This window comes from Dromiciops gliroides, chromosome 4 (genome assembly GCF_019393635.1).
Source record: "Dromiciops gliroides isolate mDroGli1 chromosome 4, mDroGli1.pri, whole genome shotgun sequence".
In the NCBI taxonomy this organism is placed as follows: Eukaryota; Metazoa; Chordata; class Mammalia; order Microbiotheria; family Microbiotheriidae; genus Dromiciops; species Dromiciops gliroides.
Genome location: NC_057864.1, coordinates 177,518,997 through 177,531,747, shown reverse-complemented (window position 1 = coordinate 177,531,747; position 12,751 = coordinate 177,518,997).

Sequence of the window (12,751 nt, the reverse complement as noted above, 5' to 3'; positions counted from 1 at the left end):
TTATCTACTTTCTTCAAAACAACCCTATGAAGCAGATAGTGCTGATATTATCACCTCCAATTTTTACAGGGAAGAAAACTGAAATTCAGAGAAGTTAACTAAATGACCTGGCCAGTGTCTTGCACCTACTAAGTGCCTTGAACCTGGGACTCTCCTTCAAAGCCCAACACTCCTTCTACCTTACTATAGTAACAGATTTATAACTGAAAAGTCCATCTAGTTCAACCCCCTCATTTTATAGATGAGGAAACAAGGCCCAGAGAGGTTAAATAATTCATCTAAGGTCACACAGGTAGTTAAGTGACATTGAACCCAGGTCCTCTGATTCCAAATCTGGCTCTTTTCCCACTGTATGGTGCTGTTTTCCCTCACTTCCGAGGATGAATTGGGAGCTTTAAGGAAAGCAATCGTGCTTTTGCAACAATTATGCACACAAAACAATCAAGAAACAAAGGAATTAACAAACTCTTTAAGTTACATCCAAAACCCCATTCTTGGCATTTACTTGAAAATATTAAGTACCGACAATGCAAATCATTAGAGTGGCTGAGCAGTCTCTACAGCTAAGCTTAACGATGCTTATAAATCCTACAGCCCCGTCTGGTGCCTGTCTGCCTGGCTATGGAACTAAGTTGATGTTTGTGAAATCTTAAGTGGTTAATTACACATGACAAAGACTGGATCAGAAAAGTGTGCCTTACCGGGAATTCAATTCATCTTTTTCTTTTTATCATTCAGGATGACCAGTAATCATTTTGAATAATTAACGATATCACTCTTTACAAGATGTCTTCTTTACCCAGGAAGGGGTCTTGCTTCTTGTTGTTTCCCCCTGTTTTGCTTCATCTTTACATGTAATAACTGACTAAACAAAGAAGCACAGGAATCAATTGCATTCCCAAAAAGGGAATACCAACTCCCTTCCATCTTTGCTTGAGCTGCCATAGCCTGTCTCAAGCTTCTTCCCAGAGATGACGACCCTGTCTGACCTGAGAGGGCTAAGGATAAGTAGCTATTAAAATGTAGGCAAAATATCAGGGAGAAATTAATGAAGTAACAATGGCTCATCAGGCAGGATGTAATCTCACTGTGAAGGAGTCCCATTAGAGATGGGGAATATCTTGGCAGGGATTTACAATGGCCACAAATGTCAGCAGCAATTACACGCCTAACATTGAAGAACCACTGCTGGGGACTGAAATTTCCCCAATGGATCCCCGCCAAGGCATTGGACAATCCAAATTGAATTCCAAACTGAATCGATGATAGGACAAATATATTTTGTTCAAAAAGAAAACCAAGAGGGCAGTTAGGTGGCTCAGTGGATAAAGCACTGGCCCTGGATTCAGGAGGACCTGAGTTCAAATTTGGCATCAGACACTTAACATTTACTAGCTGTGTGACCCTGGGCAAGCCATTTAACCCTCATTGCCCTGAAAAGAAAAGAGAGAAAAAAATAAAAAGAAAAGAAAACCAAAGTTAGATGAACCTCAGACATGGGTGGGGCACTTCAAAAAGACTGAGCAGTGGGGGTGAGTTGGAATCAGCCCTTCCAACATAATTCCACATTCTACACTAAATATCTATTGCTGGGTCCACAGAGTCCAGAATCCTATAGTCAGCCCTCTCCCTGAGGGACTCATCTACTCTGTGAAAATAATTGGTCACTTTAATGGGGCCAAGATGGTGGATTAGGGACAGTCACCAAGCTAAACTCTCCCAACATCCCCTCTAAACAACTTTAAAATAATACCTCACATCAAATTTCAGAGTGGCAGAGCCAACAAAAGGTTGAAGTGAGACATTCTTTCAGCCTAATAAAAATTAAGAAGTCGACAGGGGAAGTTTGTGACAGGGTGGAGTCCTGTCCAGAGTCTACATATGCAGTGGAGGCAACATTGGTAGCAGCAGCAGCAGCATCTTTGGGAGCTCTCAGCCCAGAGATGGTAAAGGGGTTGGACAGTTGGCCAGAAAGAGATTACAGGGGACTCTTTCCTGGCACTGGGTACAGTTAGTGCTGATTGGTAACTCTATTGCCCATATATAGTTCTGGGTTGAAATTTCAGGGTGGAGAGGAGTGCTGGTGATCTGTCACAAGGAAGGAGGGGCCCTGGTCACACTTCTAAAGCAAATAGGAGTGCTAGTGCTTGTGGCTGCAGGGGACCAGGAGCTCTTCCTAGGTAAAGACCAGAGTGCAGATCAGGAGAGCAGTGATCATACCAGGATCACAGCACCTTGGAAGCACCAACAACTTGCAGACCTCCAGAACTAGCTCTGAAAATAGAAGCATGAAAAAGTGAAGCTTGGGACAGTGTCTCCCCACTTAGAGGTAATCAGAGCACAACTTTAACATAAAGGTCAATGTCAAGAAATAGGCTGGGAAAAATGAGCAAATAACCAAAAAAATGACATTTTCCATAAAAAGCCATTGTCCATAAAAAGCCATTTCAGTGGTAGGGAAGACCAAGACACAAACTCAGAAGAAGATAACAAAGTGAAAACAGCTATTTAAGAAAGTAAAAGAAAAATACCAATTGGACTCAAACTCAATAAGAATTCCTGGAAGAGGTTAAAAAAGAGGTAAAAGTGGTAGATAAAAATTGGGAAAAGAAATGAGAGTGATGCAAGAAAATTATGAAAAACTAACATCTTGGTTAAAAAAAAAAAGCACAGAAAACACTGAAGAAAATAATACCTTAAAGAACAGAATTGGCCAAAGTGAGACAAAAATCCACTAAAGAGAAAACCTCTTTAAAAGGCAGAATTGGCCAAATGCAAAAGGAGGTACAAAAAAACTAAAGAAAAGAACTCCTTAAAAAACAGAATTGTCCAAATGGAAAGAGGTATAAAATCTCAGTGAAGAAAATAATTCCTTAAAAATTAGAATTAGGCAAGTGGAAGTTAATGATTCCACGAGACATCAAGAAACAATAAAACAAAGTCAAAAGAATGAAAAAATAGAAGAAAAGGTAAAAGATCTCATTGGAAAACAACTGATTTGGAAAACAGAATCAGGAGAGATAATTTAAGAATTAGTGGATTACTTGAGAGCCATGATCAAAGAGCCTAGCCATCATCTACCAAGAAATTATCAAGGAAGACTGTCCTGAAAATCTTAGATCCAGAGTGTAAAATAGCAATTGACAGAATCCACTGATCACTTCCTGAAAAATATCTCAAAATAAAAACTCCCAAATTCCAGAGCTCTTAGGTCAAGGAGATAATACTTCAAGTAGCCAGAAAGAAATAATTCAAGTATAGTGGAGCCAAATTCAGGATCCCACAAGATTTAGTTGCACCATTTTAAAGGAGTGGAAGACTTGGAAATATGATATTTTGGAAGGCAAAGGAGCTAGGACTACAACCAAGAATAGCTTACCCAGCAAAACTAAGTATAATCTTACAGGGAAAAATAGATATTTAATGAAATAGAGGAGTATCAAGCACTCCTGATGAAAATACTAGAGCTGACTAGAAAAATTTGACATTCAAACAAGACTCAAGAAAAGCATAAAAAGGTAAATATGAAAGAGTAATCCTAAGGGTTTCAATAAAGTTAAACTGTTTACATTCGTATATGGGAAGATGACACATGTAACTCCTAAGAACTTTATCATTATTAGGGTGGTTAAAAGGAATTTGCATAGAGGACATAGGTGTGAGTTGATTATATTGGAATCATCTACCCCCCAAAATATGAAGAGGTGAGAAAGAGGAATGCATTGGGAGAAGGGGAGAGGAAGAATGGGGGAAATTTTCTCACATAAAAGAGGCATGGAGGGAAGAGTTTTTACAATGGAGGGGAAATGGAGCAGGGTGAGCAATTCTTGAACTTCACTTTAATTGGAATTGGTTTAAAGGGAAGTATACACACACACAGACACACACAGACACACACACATACACACTCAGTTGTGTATAGAAATGTAACTTACCTAATAGGGAAATAGGAGGGGAAATAGATAAAAGAAAGGGGGGGCATGATAAAAGGGAGGGCCAATCAAGGGAGCCAGTAGTTAGAAGCAAAATAGAATTTTGAGGAAAGACAGGAGAGTAGGGGGAGAAGAAACAGAACAAAATAGAATGGAGGGAAATACATGGTAATCATAACTGTGAATGTGAATGACATGAGCTCACCTGTGAAATGAAAGCAGATAGCAGAATGGATTAGAAACCAGAATCCAAAAATACGTTGTTTACAAGAGACACATTTGAAACAGAAAGACACACACAGAGTTAAAATAAAGAACTGGAGCAGAATCTGATAGGCTTCAGCTAAAGTAAAAAAAAAAAAAGGCAGCAGTAGCAATCATGATCTCAGATAAAGCAAAAACAAAAACAGACCTAATTAGAAGACATAATCAGGGATGCTACATAGAGGTACTATAGACATTAAAATAATATAAAAAAATTACAGCACAATTCTCTCATAAAGGTCTTATTTTCTGTCAATTGGGAAGGGCTAAACAGATTATGGTTCATCAGTGTAATGGAATATACCTATTTTGCGAGAACTGATGCGTATAGAAAATTCAGAAAAGTATGGGAAGATTTACGTGAACTGATGTAGACTAAAATAAGAATGGTGAAAACAATATACATATTGGTAACAACAATGTAAGTGGAAACTAAGATAACAACAAAAAGAAACAAGGCTGTATAATTACAATTTCTGAGCTTGACCCCAGAGAAGAGTTGAGAAAATGTGTCTCTCTCACTTCATTGGAGAAATAGGAAACTATGGGTGTGGGATAGTTTACATATATGGATCTATCTTTATTCTCCCTCCCTCCCTCCATTCCCACCCTCCATTCCTTCCTTCCTCCTTTTCTTCCTTCCTTCCTTCCATCTTTCTTTCTTTCTTTCTTTCTTTCTTTCTTTCTTTCTTTCTTTCTTTCTTTCTTTCTTTCTTTCTTTCTTTCTTCCTTCCTTCCTTCCTTCCTTCCTTCCTTCCTTCCTTCCTTCCTTCCTTCCTTTCTTTCTTTCTTTCCTGAAATCAAGAGCCCCCAGGAAGAAAAGCAAACTGTAGATCATGGGTCCTGCTTCTAATACCTTGCTTTTCTTATTGTTATGGATAACAATAATACCTATAATTTATTTATTTATTTTTGCAGGGCAATGGGGGTTAAGTGACTTGTCTAGAGTCACACAGCTAGTAAGTGTCAAGTGTGTCAGGCTGGATTTGAACTCAGGTACTCCTGAATACAGGGCCAGTGCTTTATCCACTGTGCCACCTAGCTGCCCCTAATACCTATCATTTATATAATGCTTTATGGTTTACAAAGCACTGTACATGTCATCTTATTTGATCCTTACAACAACCCTATGAGGTAGGGTATTTTTATTATCCTCATTTTACAGGTGGGGAAACCGAGGTAGACAAAGGTTAGATGACTTTCCCAAGGTCATGTAGTTAATTAGCACCTGAGGGAGGATTTGAACTCAGGTCTTCTTGACTCCAAGTGCAGCTGCTCTACCTAGCTGCTTAGGTGAAAGTGCCAGTCATATATGCCACTAACAATACCAACTGTAAACCAACTGCTATAATACAAGAGCTCCAGGAATTGTAGTAAGCCACCAAACCACTGGCTCTGTTTCTATTCTAGTCTTCCCAGCTACCATCCAAAAACAATGCTTGTAGAGATGGGACCTGGCGACTGCCTCTGAAGATGCTTCAGTGCCCACCTCCTTAAGAATAGCTACTGGAGGGCTGGAGGGAGTTTCTTGCCTCCCAAGTCTTTAGCACTGTTAAATGCTTTAACATCAGAAAAATATGTTTTTATTAATGGAAATGAAATTAAAGAAGATACATTAACATCTGCTTTTCTACTGCACCCTAAGGACTATTGAACCTTTCCATCTCATTTGTAACTGAGACCTCCTTTATATGCTGTCTCCCCTTATTAAAATGTGAGCTCCCTGAGAATGGGAACTGACTTGCTTTTACATTTGTATGCTCAGCATTTGGCACTATGTGCTTTCCATATAGTAAGAGCTTAATAAATGCTTTTTTCATTTGTTCATTCATTAATTTGCTATCAGTTGTGCTTGATGTATTGTTTAATTTTATAGAACTGCTTTTTCCTTCTCTTTTAAAAAATCTTTATTACAGGGAATGACCCATTATGTAGAAAGATATTATAAGAAATGAATGTGATGGGAAAATAAAAACGACATCAATAATTTCAATATATTGATTAGTTGTGCTGATTTTTCTTCTTTTTCTTTCTTTCTTTTTGTTGGTCTTTAAAGATACTATTTGTTATATGGAATGACTCTGGGAGGGGGAGTGGAAGAGATCCTGGGGAAAATTATGATTACTGAAAAAACAAAAGACATCAATAAAAATTTAGTTTTTTTTAAAAGACATCAATAGGAAATTAACTAAAAAGAAGATAGGGAAATGTAATATGTTTTAGAAACATGTCCATTGAAAATGGTTAAAATAACATATTTTATACAACTCTTTGAGGTTTACAAAGCACCCTCCTAACAACAATCTAATAAATTATAATTCTTATGTCCATTTTACTGATAAGGCAGTAGAGATTTGGACTGGTAGCATAGTGAACACCAGAGGCAGGATTTGAACCAGTTTCTTCCTGACTGTAGATGTGGCTATTTACTTATTACCTTGTGCTGTTCCACAGGGGCCTGAAAGCTGCTGCAGGGAGGGAATTCTTAATTTTTTTGTGTTTATGCTAATAATTCTCAAATCTATCTTTGCTGCCTGGATCTCTCTCCCAACTTCCAATCTTGAATCTCCAATTGCCTTTCAGACATCTCAAACTGTATGTCTACTAGACACCTTAAACTAAACATGTCCAAAAGAGGATGCATTATCTTTCCTCCTAAACCCTCTCCACCTCCTATTTTCCCTATTACCTCTAGTTGTTTTATTGTTTCTTGATGTCTCATGGAATCTTTAGCTTCCACTTTTCCAATTCTAATTTTGTTTTTTTGTGAGGCAATTGGGGTTAAGTGACTTGCCCAGGGTCATACAGCTAGTAAGTGTTAAGTGTCTGAAGCTGGATTTGAACTCAGGTACTCCTGACTCCAGGGCCGGTGCTCTATCCACTGCACCACCTAGCTGCTCCAGAAGGAGTTTTTGAGGCTTTCTGAAAGCAATTTGGAACTTGGTGGAAACAGGCTTGGGGTTCAAGTGGCATATTTAATTAAGTCTATTAGAGGAAGAGAGAATAATATTCATAATACTCAAGATCAGAGACCTCCTGAGACACCTAGCTGCCCCCCCCCAATTCTAATTTTTAAGGAATTACTTTCTTCAGTGAGATTTTGTAACTCTTTCCACTTGGACAATTCTGCTTTTTTAAGGAGTTCCTTTCTTCTGGGCTTGAACCTAGGAGTCATCCTGGACCCCTACCTCCCCATACCCAAGCTGTTGCCAAAGCCTATTGATTGCGTCTTTGCGACAGCTCTTGTACATGTCCTCTTCTCTACAGTCCCTCATCACCCCATGCCTTGATTCCTGCAATGGCCTGCTTGTGAATGTGCTTGCTTCAAGCCTTTCCCCACTCTAAGCCATCCTTCACCCAACCACTAAAATGATTTTCCTAAAGTTCAGGTCTGATCATGTCACTCCCCCTACTCAGCAAACTCCAGTAGCTTCCTATTGCCTCCAGGATCAAATAGAATATGCTCTATTTGGCATTCAAATCCCTTCATAACCTATTACAACTCACTCCCCAGCATGTACTTTTTGATCCAGTGACACTGTCCTTCTAGCTGTTCCACAAACAAGACACTCCATATCTTGGCTCTGGGCTTTTTTTCTGGCTATCCCTCATTCTGGGAACACCCTCTCTCCTCCACTTCTGTTGACTTCCTTGGCTTTCTTGAAGTCCTAACTAAAATACCAACTTCTACAGGAAGCCTTCCCCAACCCCTCTTAATTCTAGTGCCTTATTCCTAATTAGCTTGTATGTAGCTTGCTTTGTATATGTTTGTTTTCCCCAGTGGATTATAAGCTCCTTGAGGGCAGAGTGTCTTTTACCTCTTTTTTGTATCCCCAGTAGTACCTGGCACATAGTAAGAGCTTAATAAATGTTTATTGATTGATTGATCTTGGACCCTTTTGGCATTCTGGTGAAGCCTATGGACTCCTTAGAACATTGTTCTTAAATATATAAAATTCATAGGATTGCAAAGTAAACCAATCAAATTGAAATATAGTTATCAAAACATTCTTTTTAAAAAATCATGTACATGACCCAGAGGTTAGGAAGTCACATTCCAGGGTGAGGAACTCTCAAATACTTAAGTGAATCTGCCACATTATTAATTCAGAAGCTTCCTTAAAGGATGCAGACAGCAGCCGCTCCATGCCTGCCTGTCCTGTGTGATTCCATCCCTGTTCTCCCCAAAATTCATTACTGAGGATCCACACCACCTGCTGGAGGCCCTGTTTCCATTTTTTTTTTGGCCATCTTGAGGACATCAGTGGAGCATTCTGGCTGTCTGCCTATCATCCCTTACTCTTGCTACATAGGATTGTGGGCTACATGCCAGCCCACTTTATCTCTGGGTCATACAATTTATTTCTTTCTGTTTTTCTTGTTTGATTTTTTTTTTTGCAGGGCTATAAGGGTTAAGTGACTTGCCCAGGGTCACACAGACAGTGTCAAGTGTTTGAGGCTGGATTTGAACTCAGGTACTCCTGAATTCAGGGCTGGTGCTTTATCCACTGTGCCACCTAGCTGCCCTCTGTTTTTCTTTAGAGTCACTCTTTTACTGGTTTTCTGTTGTAGCCTGCTTATACCCGCCATGGACCTTTCCACTGTGAATCTCCTTTTTAGTTCTCAGAAGGCAATGGTGTTTCATCTATTGATGCCTTAATAATAATTCTGGCAAAGTGTTAGGAATTATAACAATAGTTAGCATTTCTATATCACTTTAAGGTTTGCCAAGTTCTTTACATAAGATGTCTCATCTGTCCTGGGAGGTGGGGGCTACTAGTCTCCCCATTTTACAGGTGAAGAAACTGAGGCACTTAGAAATTAAGTGATTTGCCTAGGGTCACACAGCTAGTAAGTGCCTGAGGGAAGATTTAAATTCAGGTCTTCCTGACCCTAAGCTCAACACTCTGTTGTGTCGCGTAGTATTAAAAATATGGATCTTTGATTTTATAGGCTGCTTGGGGTTCATAAAAGAACTTTGTAATTTCCTGAAAGCATTTAAGCCCCATTTCTTCCTTTTCAACTGTCTGTCCATATGTGTGTGTGTGTGTGTGCGCATGTGTGTATGTATATATGTAGACACATTCATATATACATATACACATTTATACATATAATACATATACAATATAATATATATCTGATGTATCTGTTTGTCTATCATCCATCTATCTATAGCCTTGGGAGGTATAAAACATTCAGAATCCTATTGCTTAAACTAGCAAATACTAGGTACTTAATATATGCTTATTGATGGAGTAGCTAGGTGGCACAGTGGATAAAGCACCGGTCTTGGATTCAGGAGGACTTGAGTTCAAATCCAGCCTCAGACACTTGGCATTTACTAGCTGTGTGACCCTGGGCAAGTCACTTAACCCTCATTGCCCTGCAAAAACAAAAACGAAATATATGCTTATTGAATGAATGAATGAATGAATTCACAGCAACACATATTTTGGGAAACTCAGGGAGTTTGTGTATATGGGTGATTGGAATTGGTGCATGGAGAGTTCTGGGAATAAGGAGTTAGAAGATGAGGGAAAGGCATGGAGTTTGAGAGGGTTGGATGTGTTTTCTATCTTGGAATGGAGGGTGGATTAGAGTGAGGGTAAATGAGGTAGGAGAGACCAGTCAAAAGTTTCTTGCAAAAGTCCAGGTGTGAGGTGATGAAGGCTTACATCAGGGTAGTGGCTATGTGAATGAGTAGAGATAAGGGTGTGTCTATGAGAGATGTTCTTAAAGTAAATTCTACAGATTTGACTTTGACAACAAATTGCTTATGGATGAGTGGAAGAGGGGCAAGTTATGAATGACACCTAGGTTAGGAGTCTTAGTGACAGGAAAGATGGTGGTACCCTCAACAGTAATGGGGAAATTCAGAAGAGGTGAGAGTTTGTCAGGAAAGACAAGAATTCAGTTCAATTTACAGTGCCTACCAACCCCATTCGCCCCCCCTCCCAAAGTATTCATGAAGGTAGGAAACATATTCCTCAATCAGACTGCAAGATCCCACCACACAGGAACAGTATCTTTTCCTTCCTTAGCTCTTGCTGTTTCACAAACAAGACACTCCATGTCAGCTACAAAAATGTTCTTTTGCTGTCTCCCAGGCAGGAATGCTCTTCCTTTTCAGCTCTGTTTCTGGTTTTCCTGATTTTTTTCAAGTGTCAGTGAAAATCCCATCTTCTATAGGAAGCCTTTCCTGAGCCTTCCTAATTCTAGTGTCTTCCTTCTATGAGATTCAAAATTGGATATACGGAACATTAAACCCCCCCTTTTAACTTTTCCCATTTATATATATATATATATATATATATCTCCCAGACTACTAAGAAAAAGAAGCTTCTGAGCTTTAATCTGTGAGGGATTAGTTTTTATTGCTTGGGAATTAATTAGAAAACAAAAGGTGATACCAATTAGGGAAATAGGGAAGTAGAAATACAGATGAATGACCTTAGATCTACACTTAGTCTATTTTCCTTTATAAAACTCACCAGCATACCCAAAGTCGAACACCAACCATGTGTTTCTGAAATCCTCTCGCCCATGCTTCCATGGCTAAGTTTAACAGCCAGAGAATGCCAACTTCTATTCCCGCCCTCACTTTTAAGTCTGCGTACTGGAAGTTCCTCGCATTCTCCTCCCCAAAAAAGGAGGTCCTTCAAAAGCTGCTTCAGTAGTATGTGCAATCTCTCAAATGATTCAGCTAAAACTTCTGGTATATATATCTTTACCACAAATAAATTTTACCACATTCCCCCCTTTGTTTCATTTAAAAAACAAATGAGTTTGCTCAATGAAACACTTCTTTTATTCCCTTTATATCCTGTGTACAGCTCGTTTCTATGTATTTGTTTGCTTAGATTGTGAGCTCCTTGAGGGTAGGGACTGGGTTTTTTTTTTCTTTTTTCTGTACCCCCAGAGCATAATTTATGCCTGGCACTTAATAGGGGCTTAATATAGGTTAATTAACTATTGATTGACTGATATCAGTATCTGACATCAGGGTTGCATTAAAGGGATATTTTCTGGGAAGAGATGCTAAGCTCCCTGGTTAGATCTAAGCTCTGAAAGAAACACATTTTGAAGCATTAAAGAAGGGACAGCAAAGATTTTTTTCTATTTTTATGTCACAAAAATAGGAAATTATCTCCAAGAACCATTGATTTGCCCTCCTGTGTCATACTTGTAGCCCCAAAGCTATTCTTCCTCTCTCTCCTAGACCACACAAAAAGACATACACTAAATAGTCAACTCAGTTATTCATGGGTGGATTATCATTGCATGGACTAATGTGTGATAGATTTAAAAAACATTTATTTATATATTTATTTATTTTGTGTGATAAATTTTTCTTAAATTTCTTTAATTCTTTTTTTTTGACAGGCAATGAGGGTTAAGTGACTTGCCCAGGGTCACCCAACTAGTAAGTGTCAAGTGTCTGAGGCCAGATTTGAACGTAGGTCCTTCTGAATCCAGGGCCAGTGCTTTATCCACTGCACCACCCAGCTTCCCCATGATAAATTTTTAATGGTAGCCTGGGTTCCCCTTTCACAAAGTTATCTTCTTCCCACTGTTCATTGCTATGTGCCTAGAGGAAGAAACTAATTTGAATATGCAAACATGTAGTCTAAACCTACTACCTCCCTTTCTTCATTACTTAATACCTGCAATTTGGCTTTCATTCTCACCAATTTATTAAAATTGTGCTCTCAAAAGACACTAAAGACCACCTAATTGCCAAATCATAAAATCATCTGGTCCAACCTGCTCATTTTACAGGTGAGGAAACTAAAGCCCAGAGAGGTTTGGAGATATGCCCAAAGTAAAGCAATGAGTTAATGATCTAGCAATCTTTTCTCAGACATTTTTCTCTTTGACCTCTCTGTAGTACTGCTGACTACCTGCTACTTGAAATGCTCTTCTTGTGCCCTTGATGATACTCCATTATCTTTCTCCTTTAACCTCTTTGATTATTCCTGCCCCTTTTTCCTCTTCCCATTTCTTAATCATGGGTACATCCCAAAGTTTAGCCTTCTGTTCTTTTTCTTGGACCAATAAAATAAGTTTTATTGATGATTTTTGTTTTATATCACAGTAATTTCTGAAAATATCCTCTCCCTTCACCTTTTCTGTTGAGTCCTCCCTTATTTATTTAAAAAACATTTTTTTTTTGTTGGACAATAAGGGTTAAGTGACTTGCCCAGGGTCACACAGCTAGTAAGTGTCAAGTGTCTAAGGTTGGATTTGAACTCAGGTCTTCCTGAATCCAGGGCTGGTGCTTTATCCACTGCACTACATAGCTGCCCCAAGTCCTCTCTTTTAACAAAGGAAAAATAAAAACACCTAATACTGTCACTGAGTTTGAGAAACGTATACAAAATTCTACCCTCTGCAATGAAGAAGTAATATAGTTTATTCTTTCTTTCCTAGGGCCATTACTGGTTGTTCAGTGACTCAGAATTTAGCTTTCTTTCAGTGATAGTTTTACTTACATTATTGTAGTCTTTGTATGCATTCTTTTGGTTCTGCTAATTTCACTCTGGTTTGGTTTA